The sequence below is a fragment of the Leptosomus discolor genome, chromosome 21 (genome assembly GCF_034619465.1).
Source record: "Leptosomus discolor isolate bLepDis1 chromosome 21, bLepDis1.hap2, whole genome shotgun sequence".
In the NCBI taxonomy this organism is placed as follows: domain Eukaryota; kingdom Metazoa; phylum Chordata; class Aves; order Leptosomiformes; family Leptosomidae; genus Leptosomus; species Leptosomus discolor.
In genome coordinates this window covers 6,217,461-6,236,674 of record NC_141411.1, presented here as the reverse complement: position 1 = coordinate 6,236,674, position 19,214 = coordinate 6,217,461, and positions in this window count along the sequence as shown.

Here is a 19,214-nt window from a genome sequence, read left to right as displayed (position 1 = left end):
CGGAATGGCTGGAGTGGGAAGGGACCTCTGGAGGTCCTCTGGTCCAACCCCCGCTCCTCAGTTTCCCAGCACTGTGTCCAGACGGGTTTTTTCAATGTCTCTGAGGTCAGAGACTCCACCACCTCTCCGGGCAACCTGTGCCAGTGCTCCGTCGCCCTCACAGTGAAAAAGTGTTTCCTAATGTTCTGAGGGATCCTCCTGTGTTCCAGATTGTGCGCATTGCCTCTTGTCCTGGCACTGGGCACCACTGACAAGACCATGGCTCTGTCCTCTTTGTGCCCTCCCTCTAGGTACTTGCACACCTGAGCTTTCTCTTCTCCAGGTTAAACAGTCCTGGCTCTCAGTGTTTCCTCATAGGAGAGATGCTCCAGTCCCTTCATCACAGAACCACAGAATCATGGCACGGTTCAGGTTGGAAGGGACCCTAAAGATCATCTAGTTCCCCCCACACGCACCATGGGCAGGGACAGCTCCCACCAGACCAGGTTGCTCCCAGCCCCATCCAGCCTGGCCTTGAGCACTGCCAGGGAGGGGGCAGCCACAGCTTCTCCGGGCAACATGTGCCAGTGCCTCACCAGCCTCACAGTAAAGAATTTCTTCCTAATATCTGATCTAAATCTCCCCTCTTTCAGTTTGAAACTGTTACCCCTTATCCTATCACTGCACTCCCTGATTAAGAGTCCCTCCCCACCTTCCCTGTAGCCCCCTTTCAGCACCGTAAGGCTGCTCTAAGGTCTCCCTGGAGCCTTCTCTTCTCCAGGCTGAACACCCCCAACTCTTTCAGCCTGTCCTCAAAGGGGAGCTGCTCCAGCCCCCTGAGCGTCTTCATGGCCTCCTCTGGACCTGCTGGAGCAGCTGCATGTCTGTCTTGTGCTGGGGGCCCCAGAGCTGGATGCAGCGCTGCAGGGGGGGGTCACCAGAGCAGGGAAGGATCACCTCCCTCGACCTGCTGGCCACACTGCTCTTGATGCAGCCCAGGATGTGATTTGCTTAGGAATGGTTTGGACCTAAATTCTGGACAGGATTCCTCCCTTCGCAGGCAAACTCAACATAAATTTCCAGATTGTCTTCAGGTAATATTAACAAAAAAAAATTTGTTGCAATATTCAGCTAGTACACGTGTGGCATATGGCTATATAAATGAATGGAGGCTACAATCAATTAATTTTGCTTTGTCCCTAGGCATATGCCTCCAGTTTATGATGGATGTTATTTGCTGCTTCCTGAATTCAAGTTAACCCATGAAAAGAACTAAAGTTGGTTCTCTGAAGTTTTGAGTGGCTTGTAGTCCTTGCTTGATCTATTCATATTCATAGAATACGAATAAATCTTGCTTCTGCCGGAAGGGAGTGTTTCTCCTGACAACTTTGAAGGTTAACTGAAGTTTGAGCAAATCTTTCTGTCTTTTTTGTCTCCACTGATGTATTTTTTAGATGGCATGATCATGATTTCTGGGGCAGTAGTACGTTGGGATGCCCTGGTGGTTGCAATGGACTTAGGAGCAAAAAAAGAAAAAGAGAATTAGTTACCTAGCTGACAACAAGAGTGCTCATCCTTCCTCCTCTGTCACGGTGTGGGCGTCCGCTGTATCACTTCGGGAACCACGAAAGCCTCAGCAGTCCAGCTGCTGTTGGATCCACTTTGAAAGCTTTTTGGGTGAGCTGCTGGCTTATACCTTCCAGCTTGGAGGTTCGGTCTATACCATTTCCACAAGTTAGCAGATTCTGACAAAACCGCCAGGCAGACGATGATGGCTGCAGGAAACAGCGATCTGCAGGTGATAATGGCTGCATCATGGCCTTACAGCTCTTCCCGGCCACCCATCCTGCCCACACCGCACTCTCGCTTTGACCTGATGGCGCTGCTCCCAGCATACATCAGGCCTTGGCGTGAGTTGTGTTCGCCAAAACCTGAGCAGGAGTTGAGCGAACAGTCACACGAAGGCACAACTGAGCTGCCCAGGCTCCAGTGTTCTTTTCCCCCCGATTCCTTTGGCACAGGGAGATCATCAAAGTCGCTGTCCCCATGACAGCATCCAGGTAGGCTTTCTCAAGCGTCTCGTCTTGCCACTTCAGACACAGTGGTGGCAGCAAAGCTTTCAAACCGGTACCAGCTCCGCGGCACTTACACGTCCCGCCATGGGTGGCACTGTGCAGGGGACACTGCGGCTCTGGTGGCCCAGCTTCCCTCAGCCTTCTCACATGCTCCCTTTGTCTTCTCCACCCAACTGACGGCCCACGCGGTTTCCTTGCTGGGAATCCCCTTCGCTGTGTATCAATCTCTTATTCCCAGTTATTGCTCTGGAAGCAGCTCTGCTTGTTCCTCAGTGCTTACGTCTCCTTGCTGCTAGCTTTGAATTCTTTAATTGCCTTGAACTGATGTCTTCTAACTCGTACTAAACCTGCTTCTTCCAAGCCATCTCGTTAACAGTCATCCTCAGTTACTGCCCATTTATATCAGCTCTGCCTCTGCCATCGAACAAGCTCCACCTGTCCCTCCCTCCAGAAGTGTTTTGAGGGGAGACTAGAGAAGCACTTGGGCAAGACCTCTGATAGGCATCCCTGAGCAAACGATCTACAACAGCCTCAGGAAATCCCTGACCTGCAGATCATTAAAACCTGGGAGAGCATTACAGAGGAGGAATTGTATACACTCATGGCAAATGTGACTTTCCAGTTTTCACTAGATGTCAGTGGCCCCCTCTTCTCTCTTTCCCCATGAAATCACCCCATCACACCAAGTCTTCCCTTCTACCCCCAGTTCATCCCTGTTTACCACCCCCCCCAAGTCCACAAAACATCAGTCGCCTTCCTCTGCCCATACTTTCCCTGCATCCCCTTCAACTGATTTCTTCAGCTCACTACATCTCTGACCTCCACTAACTCCAGTTTTCCAGCCTCCTTCTGCCAGTGACTCTTCGCACTTTCGCTGACATCCATCTCCTACGCTCACAGCTTTCCTAGATGTTGTCTGTGTTCTCACCCCTGCTTCATTTTCTCTAACATGAGGCACTGGCTTATCTCATTAGCTCATCCAAATAAACTTCCCCAGTGGGTTAGCTCTCAGTCTTTCATCCACCCACCAATCCCTTTGCTCCTTTCCACCTCACCTTACTGACAGCACTTACTTTTCTCTCTCTCATCCTTTTTCCTCTATCATCTACCTCCCTTTCAATTCCCTAGATGCATCCTCCCACAAAAATTACTTTGTATGACAAGTCCTTATAAATCAGTTCATACACACTTCAAGATTTTCAGTGGCAGCCCTTGAATTTCATGGAAGCAAAAACTTTCAAAATAATCTGATAAAATTTTTCTTTTACTGACTGTAAATTGTCAAAGTGACATCAAACTTTGAGCACATGTTGGACTCATCTCCATTTTATGAAGGAACAGCTTGCTAAAGCTATTTTTTTCCATCTGTGTGGACAGGTTCATTCTCTGTCTTTGATGGGGCCTTAGATTGTGTGACTAGTATGAAAAATCCAGGAGTGACTCATCCGATCCCTCTGCAGATACCCGCAGTGTAATGTCCATATCTGCTAATTGTCCTGTAGAGCAAGTCTAGAAAATGGTCTGTTTTCGAGTTTGCTGATCTATTTTAGATGCCCATTTTAAGATTCTCTCAGTCAGAGTTAAAGTTAATGGTTGTTAGAGTTAATGGTCAGCAGAAGCCTTGGCTGAGACAGGCTGACCTCTGATTTAGGACCTCAGAGCTAGGCTTTTGCATTTGGTCAGATTTTAAGAAAACTCTTGGGTACAGAGTAAAGATCTCAGTGGCATGAAATACAACCTGCTTCATGTCAACCGAAATCCCACCTTCCCAATGCTTCAGCTGCTTCACAGGCTCCCAGTCAAAAAGCTAACAATCACTAGTGTTGTCAAACATGGTGCTTCCTGTCATACTATCAATAAAGATTTAAAAAACTATTAGAGAGATTCTTGTTACTGATTTTGAAGTTCATTGGGAACTGACTGAAAGATCCTCATGTATTCTGTCCACTCTCTCTTGCTCCATGACCATAATCTCCCATTACTTCCTTCCACCCCAAGCCATAGAACTAGTCAAAACTGTCAGGATTGGTGAATCAGAAGCCAAAATTTCCCCTGGCACTGCTGTGTGAGCTGGCACAGGTGGGACGCAGGAACAACCACAAAACCACGGATGAAATGCAAAGAGTAAATTTATTCCTGTTACTTTGTGAACCGGGGGGATGTCTGAAGCAGCACTTGGACAGAAGCCCGCAAGGTGGAACACAGGCACCACGGAGCTGGGTCCTTGCTAGAGAGCGAAAGCTTTCAAACCTGCTGCTTTCACCTGTATGTCAGGGATTTAGCAGGCCTGGTTTTCCACTGTGCTTTGGTCTTTCCTACAGCAGGGCAGGAATCTCAAGCATGTTCAACAGGGTGCCTCCGAGTCCATCACAGGCCTATGTTACCTAAACACAGGCATTCTACTGTCAAGCACACAGAACTAAACAGCAATTAGTGTTTTTCAACACCCCAGCTGCAAGTCACTTGAGCGTGTTCACAATTCTCCTCGCCAATCTTCCGTTATTTTCCCACACAACTGTACGTGTCCAGACGGTGGTAGTGGGAGGGCTGCAGGGCTGCAGAACCTGACATGGGAGCAGTTGGATGTTTCCTGGAGAAACCACAGCCTGTGGAGGATCCATGCTAGAGCAGGAGAGAAGCATGAGGAGGAAGGAGCGGCAGAGAGGAGCTGTTATGAACTGACCACAACCCCCCATTCCCTCTCACTCCTGCACTGCTCAGGGTGGAGGGTGGGTAGAGGCATTCATAGAATCATAGAATCATAAGGTTGGAATAGACCTCTAAGATCAAGTCCAACCATTGACCTAACATCCCCATGCCCACTAATCCGTGTCCCAAAGTGCCACATCTACATGTTTTTTTAACACCTCCAGGGATGGTGACTCCACCACTTCCCTGGGCAGCCTGTTCCAATGTTTGACTAAACAACATTTGAGTTGGGGATGAAGAAGTGAAGTTGAAAAGTGAGTGAGGAGAAGGTGGTAGTTTAATTCTTGTCTTTGTTTCTTACCATCCATCCATTTTAATTTGCAATAAACTAAATTAATTTTCCCAAAGTCAAGTGTTTTACCCATGATGCTAATTGGTAAGTGATCTCCCTGTCTTTATCTCAACAAATGAGCTTTTTCTTCTTTTCTCCCCCCATGCTGTTGAGAAGAGGGAGTGAAAGAGCAGCTTGGTGGGCATCTGGTGGCCAGCCACGGTCAACCCCCCACAATCACATTTGTGAGGGCTCATCTGGAGCACTGCATCCACTTTTGCGCAGCCTCCCGACCCCACCATACAAAAAAGGTATCAGCAAACTGACAGGAGTCCAGTGGAGAGCCACAAAGATTGTCCAGGGCTGGAACAGATGCTATATGAGGGGAGACTGAGAAACCTGGGTTTGCTTAGCCTCAAGGAGAGAAGTTAAGGGGGACTAAGGGCTGTCTTCAGCCACCAAACTGACGGCCAGTAGAAAAGACTCTCCTTGGAGGTGTGCATTGAAAGGGCAGGAGGCACAAAGTGTAGCAAAGGAAATTCTGGCTAGATAGAAGAAAAATATTTCACTACGTAGGTGGCTAAGCACCAGTATGGAGCGGGGCGCGGGGAAGAGAGGTTGTGGGATTTCTTTCCTAGTGAAGATTCCAGACTTAACTTACTAAAGCTCTGAACAACCTTCATGTACAGCAAGTAAAGAAAAATTTCCTTCCTTCTTTTTCTCTCTTTTAGTAATGGAGTTTTCCTTCCTTTTCTTTCCCATGTCTGGCCCTGGTTTTTGGCTTTGGTTTTTGGCCTTGTTTTTCACAAGGTTCTCATAAGATTTGCAAACCTTGGGTTTTTTTCAGGCCTTGTTTTTCCCAAGATCCAGGGCCTGTTGTTTTGTCTGATGGACCAAGTGGTCCATCAGCAAGAGTTCCTTTCTCAAAGCTTGGTCCTGTTTTCCCAGACTCCAGTCCTGTTTTTTACAAGATTCAGGGTCTGGTTTGTCTGCTGGACCAGGTGATCTATCAGCAATGCACACCTCACTAGTGACTGTTACTTTGAACAAGAAGAAAACCGCCAGACTGGTGAAAGGGAAACATCCTGCCCTGGAAAGTACCACCGGAGAGTCTTGCTTGTTTAGACTAAGAGATGGGATTTCCGCAAGAACAAACCAATCAGTAAAAACATATTTTTGAGGAAAATATCCTTGAAAATCTATAAGCTAACTAATTTAGTTTATATTTTTCGTTCTAGAGTAGAGAGCATAGCAATAAATACCTTCTGAGCATGCATAATAATTAAACAAGTTATGTAACTGTGAAGCATGTATAAACTGTATCATGAAACAACGAGGTGTGCTGGCTTGGTGGAGCTTCCACCCAGCACCCTTTTCTGCGCAGACTTGAACATAAATAGATATCTCAGCTCTGTGTGAACGGTTGGCTTTGTACATCAGGCACTGGACCCTGCTTGAGGGACAACAGTTTCGTGACACAGATGGGACCGCGCTGACAGCCTTGCCAGGATTGTCTTGCCGCACCCGATGGGGAGAAGCACTGAGCGGACTCCAGCGCGCACCGACCCACGGTGCAGTGCCCCAACGAGATATTTCTCTGAGAGCTGCACTACCAGACATACAGGTGGGCAGCTGATTTTTCCATTTCTTAAATTTGATCTCTGCTGTCTGGTTTGCTCGGCATAAGGCGCACCGCTGCGGGTTCGCAGCAGTAGCTTTCTTCATACGCGCAGATACGTAAAGGAACAAGAAGCAGGGGGCTCTCTTTCCAATAGGCAAGCATGTGAAGCCCTGGATAAAAAAGGTTTTTTCTGGTCTATACCTGAATTTGTGCGGACACTGTTCTTATAGAGTATAAAAGTTCAATCGTGAAATGGGCTCAGGTAGGCCTAGTTGATCTGGGGAATAAAGAGTTAATTTAGCATAGCTTAGCAGAAGGTAGTTAGCTAGACAGTTCAAACCTAGCATGAGATAAAGGAAGCAGAAGCAGCCTTGAAATATTTAAGACAATAGGAATGGCCTGCATGAGAATGTCTTTGTGAGACAATCAGCAGTTCAAGCTGGTTCTGCAGTCTGGGGTCAAGCCAATCCAGGATTCTATACCAAAGGTAAAAAGTACACGGTGAAGAAGGCTACGAGCCTTCCTCCAGAAGCCCCCAAAGGACAACCACCAGATGACAGCACGCATGCGCCAAGAGGAGGAAACGTATTATAATGAATTCCAAGAAATCCCCACGTATTCCCCGAAGTAATTGTACTAATTCATGAATATGCATGTTTTGGTGTGATAAGCAGAGTTTTAGAATGTGACCCAGTGAGCAAGCTAGGAGGACCGATCCCCCTTGCACCCAGCGCTGTAACTAACACACCTGCTTTAGAACTCTCTGCGAGTTGGGAAGTTTGTTTCCGCGCTTCATAGTGGTGTGTCTCCGTATACTCCTTTAGGATGGATTCAGAAAAATTGGAATGAAATTGGTGGGGATCCCCTAGCTAAAGAAAGATTGTTAAAGTATTGCCAGCAGTGGTGGCCACATATGAATTGAATGAAAAGGAAAAATGTCCAGAAAACCGATCTTTGAATTACAATACAATATTGCAATTAATGTTGTTTTGTCGTGGAAGGGTAAGTGTGGTGGATTAAGGCACGGACTCCAATTGAGGGTAAATCGAAGACCGAAGACCTCTGTTGTTTGCTACAGCATCATTATCTACTTTTCTCTATCAGCACACCCGCCACTAAGTAAGCTGCGATTGGTGTACAGGCATCGTTCACACACCGCTACCGCTAACCCCATGGGCTGCTGTCCTGCAGGCCTGCGTTCCTCTCATCTCTCATACCTAACGTCTGCACCTGTTTACTTCCCTGTTCTCTTCCTTTGCTCTTGTTCAAGGCTCAGGACAGGAGCTGCCTGAATCCTGTTAACTCTTTCCATCCCTTCTCTCCTTGTTCCTCCTCAATTCCCCCTTTTTGTTTTTCTACGATATAGACAGTTGCCAACAGTCAGTGGATCATCCCCTGCACGCAAGATAATAGACACGGTAATATCAACATTATACAAATGATTATACACAAAATCAATAACCCAACCTTGATTAAGGACTTCAACCATTCCCCCAGGCCCTGATTGTTTAATAAGGCATGAAGGCAAAAAATCCCTTATCCTCTTGTAAATTTTTGATTGTTCCATCTGTTGTTATATGCTTTTATGTATGGATTGTGAATGGTCACTTAGGTTCATACAACACATACCATCAAAGTCAGCACATCCATGACCATGTGCCAACAATAAAAAATCAATGGACTCGACTCCTACAGGTAAGTGGGAAGCAGTGCCATATGCTGACCTCTTCTTTGCCTTAAGAAATGATTATGAGACTCAGGAAAATTATAAATTGTCTGGGAATTATGCAAATGGATTTTATGTATTGGCTGAAAGTGCATAGAAGAAAGTGAAAACGGGGAGTTGCACTGCTTGTTGTGAGGAGAAAATGTGTTAAAGTGGCAGATGAACCTGAGGATGCACAAATGTTAGTTCTGCTGAGGAAAAAGGAAGAGGGGGTTATGGATGATGATGATAAGGAGGAATCTCCTGCAGAGAACAGTGAAAATAGTAGTTTTAGCCAAATTTCTGGAAGAACAAAGGGACAACAGCCCATTATAAGGCCCCCTTAAGACAAGCAATAGCGGTAGAGGGACTGGTATTTGTGCGTGTACCTTTTACTACTTCTGATTTGCTGAACTGGAGACATTCCATGGGGTCTTACCAGGAGAATGTGGAGAAAATGCATCAGTTACTACAAGCTATTATGTCAACATATAACCCTAATTGGGGAATATATAAGCTAACTACTTTCTTTATAGCTGAGAAGAGGCGTTTAGTGCTTGAAAAGGCTAGGGAAGGAGGGGAGAGGAGACACATAACTGATGATATCTCACGATTTTTGCCTAGAACTGATCCTGAATGGGACCCAAATCGGAGGTGCAGAAAAAGCGCTGCTTAAAGAATACCAATACTTCTGTGTGGAGTCTGGCACGGAGTGCCAAAAGCTAAAACTATGTCCAGACTTTACGATGTTAGTCAGGAAGCTGATGAAAGTCCGTCACCATTTTATGAATGTGTGTGTGAAACTGCACGATGATGGACTGACTTAAATCTGAGGAGGAGGCGAACAAGAAAATGTTTAATATGCTGTTCTGTAGGGCAATCGGCTCTGGATATAAGAAAAAAGATACAAAAGGTGGATGGTGTCGGGAGAATGTCTGTGTCTCCATTGATTGAAATTGCTTATAAAGTATGTAATAATAGGGAGAGGGTGGAGAATAGGGAAAAACATAAGGGAATGAGACTTCACGCTCCACTGATTGCTGCTGCAATCTCTGGAAATTTCATGAGAGGTGATAGAGGAGCAGGAAGAGGCTTAGGGAGAAATGGGACAAATGGAGCAGGGAGGGGTAGAGGAGTGGATCTGCCCATTTGCCTCCCTCTAGGTCCAAATCAGTGTGCTTATTGTAGAAAGGAGGGGCATTGGAAAAGAGAATGTCCCTTTAAGAAAGGAAAAAGGAAGCAGTCCCAACCACAGATTTGGTTACAGTGTGGACATCAGACACTGAATGAAGGGGACAGGGAAAGTATTAAAATTTCCTCAGCTGATCCTCTGGTTCCAGTAGAGCTGGGCAACAAAACTATACGTTTTCTTGTGGATAGTGGAGCAACTTACTCAGTTGTAACTAGTTGTAAAGGACCTATGAGAAAACTTACACGCCAATCGTTGGTATTACAGGAAGCCTGGCTTAACACGCCTGTTTTGAAACCTACGGAATACCTATTGGAAACACCACATTAACTCAGGAATTCCTATCTATACCAGAGTGTCCCGGTTCCCTTGTTGGGACGAGATTTGTTATGTAAATTGAACGCCCAGCTAACTACTTCTGACAAGTCTATTCAGTTACATGCACTGGAAGAGACAGCTTGGACAGCTCAGCTCTATCTACTGCCTGAAAAGAAACAAGAGGAGGCCAGGATTCCCGAAGAAATCTTGAATGCTGTAATACCTCTGGGATGGGCCTCCAAGAAACCTGGACAAGCAAAGAATGTTACTCTGGTAAAGACTGAATTAAAATCAGGAGCTCAACCGGTAAGAAAGAAACAATATCCTATGGAATTACAAGCCAGAATGGGCTTAGAACCATTGAGTAATTCTTTTGTGCAGTACGGACTGTTGCGGGAGTGTCAATCAGAGTATGATACCCCTGTCTTACTGGTTAAGAAGCCCCACTCCCAGGAGGGTAGACTGGTACAGGACTTAAGAGAAATAAATAAGATCACTGTTGATGTACACCCTGTGGTCCCTAATCCTTACACTTTGTTGTCAACCATCCCTGAGAATAATGAGTATTTTACAATTTTAGATCTTAAAGTTGCATTCTTTTATATCCTTCTGGAGGAAGAGAGACAGAAGATATTTGCCTTTGAGTGGGAAAGTCCTACCACAGGAAGGAAGATACAATTTTGTTGGACCATGATGCCACAAGGCTTCAAGAATAGCCCGACATTGCTTGGTAATGTACTTGCCAGAGAACCAGAAGAATGGCAAGGTAAGAATCCTTCTGTTACCTTGCTACAGTACATTGATGATATTCTAATTGGAACACAGACTGAAACAGAGTGTAAATTTGCAACGATAAGTTTATTAAATTTTCTGGGCCTCTCCAGGTATCAAGTATCTCAAAAGAAAGTACAAGTCATGCAAACCACTGTGACTTACTTGGGTTTCAGAGTATCCCGAGGGAAAAGAGAATTAGGGGCTGAAAGAAAAGAAGCCATTTGTCAAATAGCTCCCCCCCAACCCAAAAAGGAACTTCTAGGGTTTCTGGGAATGGCTGGGTGGTGCAGGTTATGGATACCTAACTTCAGCCTGATAGCCAAACCTTTATATGAGGCCCTCAAGGGATCTGGAGAAACTTTGGAAGGGACACCAGAGTGTCAGAAAGGGTTTGGTTCCATTGAGACTGAACTGATGAGGGCACCTGCTTTGGGTTTACCAGACTTAAGTAAACCTTTTGTGTAATACGTGCACAAGAGACAACACATAGCATTGGGAGTCCTGACCCAAATGTTGGGAGACTGGGAAAGAGTAAGTAGCTTATTTCTCCAGACAGCTGGATGAGGTAAGCAAAGGATGGCCTGCATGTCTGAGAGCTGTGGGTGCTGTGGTATGAGAGGGAGTTAGTCCATTTGAAATCTTATGTGGTAAACTGTATCCTATCAATGAATTAACCGGGAAAGAAAGTCAAATGCATGAAACTAGAAAGTAAACGTTAACTATTTACTATCTTTAGGGCGGACTTTATCTTCCCTTCATAGGTACCTGAAGGAATGAGTGCCAGTACCTCTGGATACTCCAGTGCATGTATTCCAGCCAGGTGACGAAGTTTACATGTGAACCTGGAAAGACGAACCGTTGAAAGAAAAGTGGAAAGGACCCTATTTAGTACCACTCACCACCTGCACTGCAGTGAAAGTAAGAGGAATCAACTCCTGGATTCATTATACACGGGTAAAAAAGGCACCCAATCAGGATCGAGGAAATTGAACTTCCACACTGACTGTGGACTTTAAGCTCTGTTTGACTCAAGATCCTGGGAAAAAGTTGTTATAAATTGGTTTTGTTAAAATGAATGTTATAAGCGTAATGTCAATCTGGTTTATAATCACAGTCTGTAGAGGAAACTTGATTTTGCAGCTTATCCAATCACACCACCAGCAGTATAACTGCTTGCCTACCATTGCCTAAATCTGCAGCTAAACCAATAGAATGGGGGGGTGTTAACTCTTGATTTAAATGCCACTTTCCAGGCCAAGCTAGGAGGACGTAATGGAACATTGTATTTGACAGAAAACAAAAAATTTAACGTAGTCTTAGGACTAAGATACTGGTCAAAATTATGGAAAATAACCAACCCCAACCTTACAAGTTGGTATTCAGGCTAGAGACACCAATAATCTGACAACAATACTGGAAGCTAGTTTGGCCTCCAAATCTGGACCAAACAAATGGAGTGATCCTAAAGGGAACTGTCACTTATATCCATAGGACATGACAGTCCCCAAAATTTGGAAAAAAAAAAGGAAATGGGAGAGTGGGAATATGTGGAAAGGACACCTTGGTGTATTACTTGGAATGAAACTATTAAGAAACACCCTAGATGGAATTGTAGCTTGACCTATAACTGCTCCACATCAAGTAAATCCATTGAAATTCAAAGAATTTGCCTAGTGGCCAAAGCATTAAAATTGAGTTGTGGGTGTTTACGTCAAGCTGGCTCCCTGCTACATACATGGACTGGTCAGAAGGAAAAGTTCCATTCAGTTGGTTGTAACCAGGATACTATCCCATCTGCGGGTCATACTGTTTGGGCCAGTAGTGATGGAACTTGGACCACTCAGTTACCTCTAAAGAAAGAAGGACAGCATACCCTAGGCGTGCTAACCCTGTGCCCCTTACGGAGGAAGAAACCACTAGCTTCCAAAGTACCGGGAAAGCTAAAACGAGATGAAACAGACCATTGGAGACATTCTTCTACAGGAACAAAAGCAGGATGGTTATTAGAATCAATTTTTACTCCTCAAATCACATCATTTCAAAATCATATGTGGCTACATAATTTATCAGGACAAGTGGAAATACTAGCAAATGCCACAAAATTGGGATTACAAGGTTTGAATCCTCAGTTGCAAGCAACTTCTAAAATGACCTTACAAAACAGGTTAGCATTAGACCTGATGTTATCACAGGAACATGGGGTCTGTGGACATGTGAACCTAAATGATAAAGATTGTTGCATCCACATCCGAAATGTCACTGAAAATTTAGATGATCAATTGAACAGAATAAAACAAGTGGCACAGTCGAGTCGTAACTTAAGAGTCTCAATGGAAACTGGATGGTTAAATAAGATACTGAATGGACTTGGATTCTCCCTCACTGGGTGGTTACAAAGTTTGTTACAAGGTCTAGTCTGTGTTGCAGTTACGATTATAATAGCTTGCATTGTATTTGGATGTATTAAGGATGTATTAAGAAAACAAGTTTTGGGAGCTTACATGTTAATAATGAAAAGAACTAGTGAGACATATGAGACTCATACAAGAAAGTCTCGTAGTCTCGAAGGGGGAGAAATGATGTACAGCAAGTAAAGAAAATATTTTTTCCTTCTTTTTCTCTCTTTTCACAGAATCACAGAATGTCAGGGGCTGGAAGGAACCTCAAAAGACCGAGCAGGACCACCTAGAGCAGGTCACACAGGAACATGTCCAGGCGGGTTTTGAATGTCTCCAGAGAAGGAGACCCCACAGCCTCTCTGGGCAGCCTGTTCCAGGGCTCTGCCACCCTCACAGTGAAAAAGTTCTTCCTTATGTTCATGTGGAACCTCCTGTGCTCCAGCTGGCACCCGTTGCCCCTTGTCCTGTCACTGGCCATCACCGAGAAGAGCCCGGCTCCATCCTCCTGACACTCGCCCTTTCCGTATTTATGAGCATTGATGAGGTCACCCCTCAGTCTCCTCTTCTCCAAGCTAAGGAGACCCAGCTCCCTCAGCCTTTCATCGTGAGGGAGATGTTCCACCCCTTCATCCCCTTTGTGGCTCTGCGCTGGACTCCTTCCAGCAGGTCCCCGTCCTTCCTGAACTGAGGGGCCCAGAACTGGACACACTATTCCAGGTGGGGTCTCACCAGGGCAGAGCAGGGGGGGAGGAGAACCTCTCTGGACCTGCTGACCATACCCCTCCTAACACACCCCAGGGTGCCCTTGGCCTTGGCCACGAGGGCACGTTGCTGGCTCGTGGTCATCCTGCTGCCCACCAGGACCCCCAGGTCCCTTTCCCCTGCGCTGCTCTCCAACAGCTCAGCCCCTAGCCTAGACTGGGACATGGGGTTGGTCTTTCCCAGATGTCAGACTCTACACTTGCCCTTGCTGTAGCTCATTAAATGTCTCCCTGCCCAGCTCTCCAGCCTGTCCAGGTCTCCCTGAATGGCAGCACAGCCTGCTGGGGTGTCAGCCACTCCTCCCAGTTCTGTGTCAGCAGCAAACTTGCTGACAGTGCACTCTGTACCCTCGTCCAGGCCATTGATGACTGGATTGAATAGTACTGGTCCCAGTACCAACCCCGAGGGACTCCACTAGATACAGGCCTCCAACTAGACTGTGACCCATTGACCACAACTCTCTGACTTCTTTCCTTCAACCAATCCACAATCCACCTCACTGCCCCATCATTGAGACCACACTTCCTCAGTTTAGCTGTGAGGATGCTGTGGGAGACGGTGTCAAATGCTTTATGTAATCGAGATAAACCACATCCACTGCACTACCATCATCTGTCCACCTGGTGATGTCTTCATAAAAGGCTATCAGGCTGGTCAAACATGACTTTCCCTTGGTAAAACCGTGTTGACTGCTCCTAATGACCCTCTTATCCTTGGTATGCCTACAGACAGAGACAAGGATAAGTTGTTCCATCACTTTTCCGGGGATGGAGGTGAGGCTGACCGGTCTGTAGTTACCCGAGTCCTCCTTCTTGCCCTTTTTGAAGACTGGAGTGATATTTGCTTTCCTCCAGTCCTCAGGCACCTCTCCTGTTCCCCACGACTTACCAAAGATGATGGAGAGTGGTTTAGCAATGACTTCTGCCAGCTCCCTCAGCACCCGTGGGTGCATCCCACCCATGGGATTTATGTATATCCAGCTTGCTTAATTGATTCCTAACCCAGTCCTCATCAACCAAGGGAAACTCCTCCTTTATCCTGACTTCCTCTGGGGCCTCAGGGGTCTGGGGCTCCTGAGGACAGTCTCCAGCAGTACAGACAGAGGCGAAGAAGGCATTCAGTAGCTCCACCTTCTTTGTATCCTCTGTCACCAGGGCACCCGCCTCATTAAACCGTGGGCCCGCATTGCCTCTGGTGTTGGTTTTGTCTGCAATGTATTTGAAGAAGCCCTTTCTGTTGTCCTTGATCTCCCCTGCAAGGTTTAACTCCAAGGAGGCCTTAGCTTTCCTAGTTGCCTCCCTACAGCCTCTGACAATAGTCTTATCGTCCTCCCAAGTGGCCATCCCCTCCTTCCAAGATCGATAGACTCTCTTCTTCCACTTGAGTTTGCCCATCAGTTCCCTGTTTAACCACGCGGGTCTCCTGGGTCCCTTTCTTGATTTCCTACCCACTGGGGTGCTCTGTTCTTGAGCTTGGAAAAAGTGTTCCTTGAATATAAACCAACTCTCTTGGGCCCCTTTGCCTTCGAGTACCCTGTCCCATGGGATTTCCCCTAGCAATTGCTTGAAAAGTCCAAAGTTGGCCCTACTCAAGTCCAGGGTTGTGATCCTGCTTGGTATTCTGTTCCTAAAGCACAAGATACTGAACTCCACCATCTCATGGTCGCTGCAGCCAAGGCTGCCCTCAACCTTTACTATTTCAACCAGACTCTGCTTGTTAGTGAGTATAAGATCATAGAATCACAGAATGGTTTGGGTTGGAAGAGACCCTGAAGATCATCTAGTTCCAAGCCCCTGCCATGGGCAGGGACACCTCCCACCAGATCAGGTTGCTCCCAGCCCCATGCAGCCTGGCCTTGAGCACTGCCAGGGAGGGGGCAGCCATAGCTTCTCTGGGCAGCCTGTGCCTGTGTTTCACTACCCTCAAGGTGAAGAATTTCTTCCTAATATCTGATCTAAATCTCCCCTCTTTCAGTTTGAAACTGTTACCCCTTGTCCTATCACTGCACTCCCTGATCAAGAGTCCCTCCTCACCTTCCCTGTAGCCCCCTTTCAGCACCGTAAGGCTGCTCTAAGGTCTCCCCGGAGCCTTCTCTTCTCCAGGCTGAACACCCCCAGCTCCCTCAGCCTGTCCTCAAAGGGGAGGTGCTCCAGCCCCGTGAGCATCTTCATGGCCTCCTCTGGACCTGCTGGAGCAGCTCCATGTCTGTCTTGTGCTGGGGGCCCCAGAGCTGGATGCAGCACTGCAGGGGGGGTCTCACCAGAGCAGAGGGGCAGAATCCCCTCCCTCAACCTGCTGGCCACGCTGCTCTTGATGCAGCCTAGGAGGCAATTGGCTTTCTGGCCTGCGAGCGCACGTTGCCGGCTCATATTCAGTCCTTCACCCACCAGCACCCCAAGCCCTCCTCCCAGGGCTGCTCTCGATCCACTCATCGCCCAGCCTGTGTCTGTACTTGGGGTTGCCCCAACCCAGGTGCAGGACCTTGCACTTGGCCTTGTTGAACTTTGTGAGGTTTGCACAGGCCCACCTCTCCAGCCTGTCCAGGTCCCTCTGGATGGCCTCCCTTCCCACCAGTGTGTCGGCCTCACCACACAGCTCGGTGGTGTTGGCAAACTTGCTGATGGTGCACTCAATCCCACTGTCCATGTCGCCGACAAAGACATTAAACAGCACTGGTCCCAGTACCGATCCTTGAGGAATACCACTTGTCACTGGTCTCCACTTGAACATTGAGCCATTGACCATGACTGTTTGGGTGAAACCATCTGGCCAATTCCTGATCCACTGAGTGGTCCATCCATCAAATCCATGTCTCTCCAGTTTAGAGACAAAGATGTCATGTGGGACAGTGTCAAAAGCCTTGCACAATTCCAGGTGGATGATGTCGGTTGCTTTTCCCCTATCCACCATTGCTGTAACCCCATTGTAGAAGGCCACCGAATTTGTCAGGCAGGATTTGCCCTTGGTGAAGCCATGTTGGCTGTCACCAGTCACCTCTTTATTTTCCATGTGCCCTTGCATATTTTCTGTGAGGATCTCCTCCAAGATCTTGCCCAGCACAGAGGTGAGACTGACTGGCCTGTAATTCCCACGGTCTTCCTTTTTCCCCTTTTAAAATATGGGTGTTATGTTTCCTCTTTTCCAGTCAGCAGGAACTTCACCAGACTGCCACAGCTTCTCAAATATGATGGACAGTGCCTTAGCAATTACATCTGCCAGTTCCCCCAGGATACACGGATGCATCACATCAAGTCCCATGGACTTGTGCACCTTCAGGCTCCCTAGGTGGTCTCAAACCTGGTCTTCTCCTACAGTGGGCAGTTCTTCATTCCACCAGCCCTTGCCTGTTCCCTCTTTGACTTGGGCGGTGTGGCCAGAGCACTTTCTGGTGGAGACTGAGGCGAAAAAGTCATTGAGTGCCTCAGCCTTCTCCATATCTTGGGTAGCTAGGTCTCCCGTTGCCCTTCTGAGAGGGCCCACATTATCCCTAGTCTTCCTTTTATCACCAACACACTATAGAAGCTTTTCTTATTAACTTTGATGTTTCTGGCCAAGTTTAATTCTATCAGGGCCTTGGTCTTCCTGATCTGTTCCCTGGCTGCTTGGGCAAATTCTCTGTATTCCTCCCAGGTTACCTGTCCTTGCTTCCACCCTCTAGGGTCTTCCTTCTTTTGTGGGAATATGTCCAGGAGCTCCCTGTTCATCCACGCAGGCCTCCTGGCATTTTTGCCTGACTTCCTCTTCATCAGGATGCATCACTCCTGACCTTGGAGGAGGAGATCCTTGAATATCAACCAGCTGTCCTGAACCCCTCTTCCCTCCAGGACTGCATCCCACGGTACCCTACTAAGCAGTTCTCTGAAGAGACCAAAGTTTGCTCTCCTGAAGTCCAGGCTAGTGTGCTTGCTGTGCACCCTCCTCGCAGCCCGAAGGATCTCAAACTCCACCATCTCATGGTCGCTGCATCCAAGGCTGCCCTTCAGCCTCACGTTCTGCACCAGCCCCTCCTTGTTGGTGAGGACAAGGTCCAGCATAGCACCCCTCCTTGTTGGCTGACCTACCACTTGGAGAAGGAAATTGTCATCAACGCATTCAAGGAACCTCCTGGATTGCTTGTGCCCTGCTGTGTTGTGCCTCCAACAGATATCGGGGTGGTTGAAGTTCCCCATGAGGACCAGGGCTTGTGAACCTGAGGCTGCTGCTATTTGTCTATTAGAGGGCCTCATCGGCTTGGTCTTCCTGGTCAGGCAGCCGGTAACAGACCCCCACTATAATATCTCCTGCCCCTGCTCTCCCTTTAATCCTGACCCATAAGCTCTCTGTTGGCTCCTCATCCATCCCCAGGCAGAGCTCCATGCTCTCAAGCTAGTTATTGACGTAGAGGGCAAAACCCCCTCCTCATCTCCCCTGCCTGTCTTTCCTAAAGAGCCTGTACCCCTCCATCCCTACACTCCAGTCATAGGAGCCATCCCACCACGTCTCCGTGATGCCAAAAAGATCACGGCCCTGCAGGTGTGCGTACGTCTCCAACTCCTCTTTTTTATTCCCCATGCTACGTGCGTTTGCATGTAGGCATTTCAGTTGGGCCCCCAATGAAGCTGACTTAGGGGCTGGAATACCCTTGTACTGCCCTTCAGGTAGTCTGCCGTCGACCCGAGATGCCTCTTCAGGCTCCAGGCATCTGTTGTTGGTATTGGCATGAGGCTGGTAGATGTGGGATGGATTAAGGTTCCCCCTCTCTGATGAATTTAGTTTAAAGCCCTCTTCACCAGCTTAGCAAGCCTATGGCTGAAGATACTTTTTCCTTTCTCTGACAGACAGATGCCATCAGCCCCCAGTAGACCGGGTTTATCAAAGCGAGTGCCGTGGTCTAAGTAACCAAACCCCCGGCTGTGGCACCAGTCACGTAGCCAATTGTTGACTTGGCAGATCTGAGTGGCCCCTTCAACCCCCTTCCCTTTAGCCGTGAGAATTGATGAGAAGATCACCTGTGCCCTGGAGTCCTTTACCATCGCTCCCAGGGCTCTGAAATCCTTCTTGATGCTCCTCAGGCTGCTCCTGGCTGCATCACTTGTGCCCACATGAAACAGTAGGAGCAGGTAATAGTCCATGGGCTGTACTGGGCTCGGTAGCCTCTTGGTGATGTGATGCCCCAGGTAAGCAGCACACCTCCCTAGAGAGCGCATCAGGTCAGCATATGGGTGCCTCTGTCCCTCTCAGTAGAGAGTCACTTACCACTATCACCCATCGCTTTTTCTTAGTAGCTCCAGTTATTAATCGGGGAGTAGAACAGGCTGACTGGCTCAAGTCCAGCATCTCTCCCGGTGTGCTTTCTTCTTCAGTCTGCAGAGCAGCGAAGCGGTTCTGCAGGGGTACTTCAGGTATGAGGGGAATATTCCTCCTCCCCCTGCT